This window comes from Gavialis gangeticus, unplaced genomic scaffold, assembly GCF_001723915.1.
Source record: "Gavialis gangeticus isolate Ggan-Ray unplaced genomic scaffold, GavGan_comp1, whole genome shotgun sequence".
Taxonomy (NCBI): Eukaryota; Metazoa; Chordata; order Crocodylia; family Gavialidae; genus Gavialis; species Gavialis gangeticus.
In genome coordinates this window covers 57,594,780-57,598,168 of record NW_017729031.1, presented here as the reverse complement: position 1 = coordinate 57,598,168, position 3,389 = coordinate 57,594,780, and the positions used below count along the sequence as shown (strand labels likewise).

Sequence of the window (3,389 nt, the reverse complement as noted above, 5' to 3'; positions counted from 1 at the left end):
TTTTTTTTCTAAAATGTCTTTTACATATTTCAGTTGCCTCAGGGAAATTAATCAGTAGTAGTTTAATGTAAATAGATTTTTAGAAAGCAGGTAAATGTAGCTTAGTTTTTGTTTAAATCTAAACTACTTCCAAACTATATGTGTCTTCAGGCTTTCATGTCAGAATTCTTAGCATTTTCTTTGTCAGAGTCATATTTTCTTGTTCTATTTTATTGTTTATTACTCTTTTTTTCAAAAAAAAAAAAAATGCCTTCCAAACTTCCCTGTATGTCTGTGACTTGTAAAGACCCAAACAATTACTAGTGGATCATTGAAAATATTTAAGTTATTTAGGGATAATGTACATGTAACTACTCCAGGAATATAATCAGAAGCTTTTCCAGCGGTGGAAAAGACTTACTTAATTACACAAAGATTCCAGTCCCTCTCTTCAACTTTCCTTGTTTGTAAGGTGCTATTTTATTAGGAGAGACACGCAAACTGTATTCATGGTTAGACAGTTAAAAATATAAATGCTGTAGAGGTGCACTGATATATTGATCCATATCATATCGGCACTGATAAAAGGAAAATTGACATTATCAGCCATCAGCTTTTTTTTGGCTGGTGTTGTTAATATTGTCACAGATAAATGCAACATGCATGTGCACAGCTGCAGCACGCATGCAGCGAGGAATACAGCCTGGCAGCTTGGGGAGCAGTGTCTGGCCAGTAAGTCTGTGGGAGGGGGGAGGAGTGTGCGGGAGGGAAGGGGTGTGGGGGGTGAATTGAGGGAGGGAATGGAGCAGGTGCGGCTCCTGTTGCTGTGTGAATCCCCAGAGGAGGCATGGGGGTCATGTGCCCCCTGGATTTGTGCATGGAGAGAGGGCAGACTGCCTACTGTGGGCTCGGGGCCTGGAGCTGTGTCAGATTCTTTCTGATGGATCTGCCGGCCAGTAAGTTTGTGGTGGGGAGGGAAGGAGCGTCGGGGAGGCCAGATTGGATTTCACTCTTTTGATCTGCGGATATCACTCTTGCTCTGCACCCCCACACCCCTCCCCTTTCACTCTCCCCTTCCTCCCCACAGACTTACTGGCTGGATGCTGTTCTCCAAGTTGCCAGGCTGCATATCAGCTATTGTATTGGTATCGGCCGATATGGCTCGTTAGTAATTGGCCATCAGTATTGGCCAATAAAATCTTTATCGGTACACCCCTATAATGCTGTTTGCAGTGGTACAATTAAAAATAATGAGTACCTGTCACATAAGTCATTGGAAGTCAAGTAATGGAAGAGTTCTTCATCTGCCTTCCTTACCCTAATCCAGTACTTATGTGATATTCACACACTGTCACATAACTATCACTGAAATCTTTTATAACATTACTTTCTTATACTGATATTATATAAAAAACTAATAAGTGCTAAGTGAACTAAATGAAGTATGCACGTTAACCAAAATATAAAAAATTAGTATGGAATGTTTTCATAGACTAGGTGCCAGAATGTCAATAAGTCTTCTGTGAGTTTAATTTCACTGTGCACACACCCTTTAAATCAGTAAGGTTTGGCATACTATCTTCACCGTACTTCCTATGATTATTATAACTTTAGTACAAATAACACATCTCTTAATAACAAGTGCAGTAGTCACTATGCCCCCTGGCATACATTATATTAATGATGCGTTAGCATGTTAATTGGACCATAAATATCAGCACACCACATGTGCAAGTTATTTAATGTAGAACATCTTTGGTTGGTTTGTATCACGCTTTAATTTGAACGTATGGCATGATCATACAGGGGCAAGATCCTGAGATTGGGAAGGTGTTTCTTGTGCCTATATGCAGCCCAGCCGTATGTACACCTGTGGCCATCCCCTGCTGCCTCCCATGGCTAGACTGTATGGTATGTCTTTCAAGAGGCAGGATGTGGCTGTGTCTCAGAACAGCGACCTGCCCCCAGCCTGGTTTACCTGCCCCAAGACACAGCCACCCCCTGCTGCTTGAAAGGCACTTGGTGCACTCTGCATACCAGGACATTTAAAGCCATGTGGCTTTAAATGCATCATGCAACTTTAAATCTCTTGGTGTGCCTTTCAAGGGACAGAGGGTGATTGTGTCTCAGACCTGCTGCCCTCTACATGGTCCCACTGATCACCTGATTGGGGGGGGAGGTCTGTCAGGTGGCAGCTCTTGGTCTGGAATATGGCCACCCCATGTCCCTTGAAAGGTGTGCCATAAGGCCTGACATTCCCAGGTTCCCTAGTGCTAGCTGCTCATTGAGTCTTTAAAGGTCCAGGTGCAAAGGGAGTCCTGGACTGGGAGACTAGTTCTCTGATTCAGGGCTCTCCCACTCTGCAGTTGTACGTTCCTAAAAAGCATATGTCCTGCCGTGAATATGTGGCATGGCAGGATGCAAAAACAAACTGTGACCCTGTAAACACCGTCTTTCCTTGTTTTTAATTGTGGGTATTCATACAAGAGGACCTCTCAACACTTTGAAAATAGGGCCCCTTTTTTCTTAATCTGATCTGCTGTACTAGTCCAGGAATTTGGGAAAAAATCTTTGTAGTCAACAGGTAGAGATAGATAGAACTTAGACTTTTGATGGTAGCCCCCTTCTATGTATACTATAAGGCAAGTGGACCCCTGGGGGTCCACAGACTATGTCCAAGGGGTCTGCAAAAGATGACTATGATCAATCAACAGTATGTGAATACCCACACTTACAATTCAAAGGGGTCCACACCTCCATTCAAAATTTTTTAGGGGTCCACAAATAAAAAAAGGTTGAAAACCACTGCTATAAGGGGCTAACCAGTTCACAAACCTCAGTTGTTTGTCTCCAGCAGGTGGAGCATCAGTACCCCTTCTGACTGACCTGAACAAAAGAGGGAAAGGAGTATGCCTCGGAGGCGTGGGAGACTTTTTAACCACATGTCATATCTCCCTTTACAACCTTGTCCCTGGGTTTTGGAATGAAAAAGTCTTCCCAATTACCAAAACTGCAAGTGAATGCCACCTTCCAAATATTACCATTATTAATGTAAATACCATTTTTAATATGATTTTTTTTATATATGCAACCTCTTGTGCCTCCAGACTAGCCTGGTACTTATTAAAGTCTATTTGAAAGGGGGCCGAGAGGAATTAGAAGGTAACTCTTCTCTAAACCCCCTCCCCCCACACCAGTAATTTATAGTCCAATGCTGGCCCAGTCATAGGATTGAGTTTTATATCTGTTAATAACACCCAGGCTGAGTAAATGGTTTGTCTGTCAAGATGAGAATTAGCATTCTTCTGTTTTGAAAAGTTTGCTCATAACATGTTTTATTAAAAATAACGCACACCAGAAGGGTAAGAAAACTGACCCATGTGTCTGGTAAGTATCTTGTTTTAGTCATT

General features: G+C 42.2%; 1 protein-coding gene across 1 annotated transcript in view; it reads left to right on the top strand.

The window, feature by feature from the left end:
* Positions 1-3,389, top strand: part of ATF2 (activating transcription factor 2) — a 98,028-nt gene that overhangs the window by 24,172 nt on the left and 70,467 nt on the right. The gene's annotated exons all lie outside the window — the stretch shown is intronic.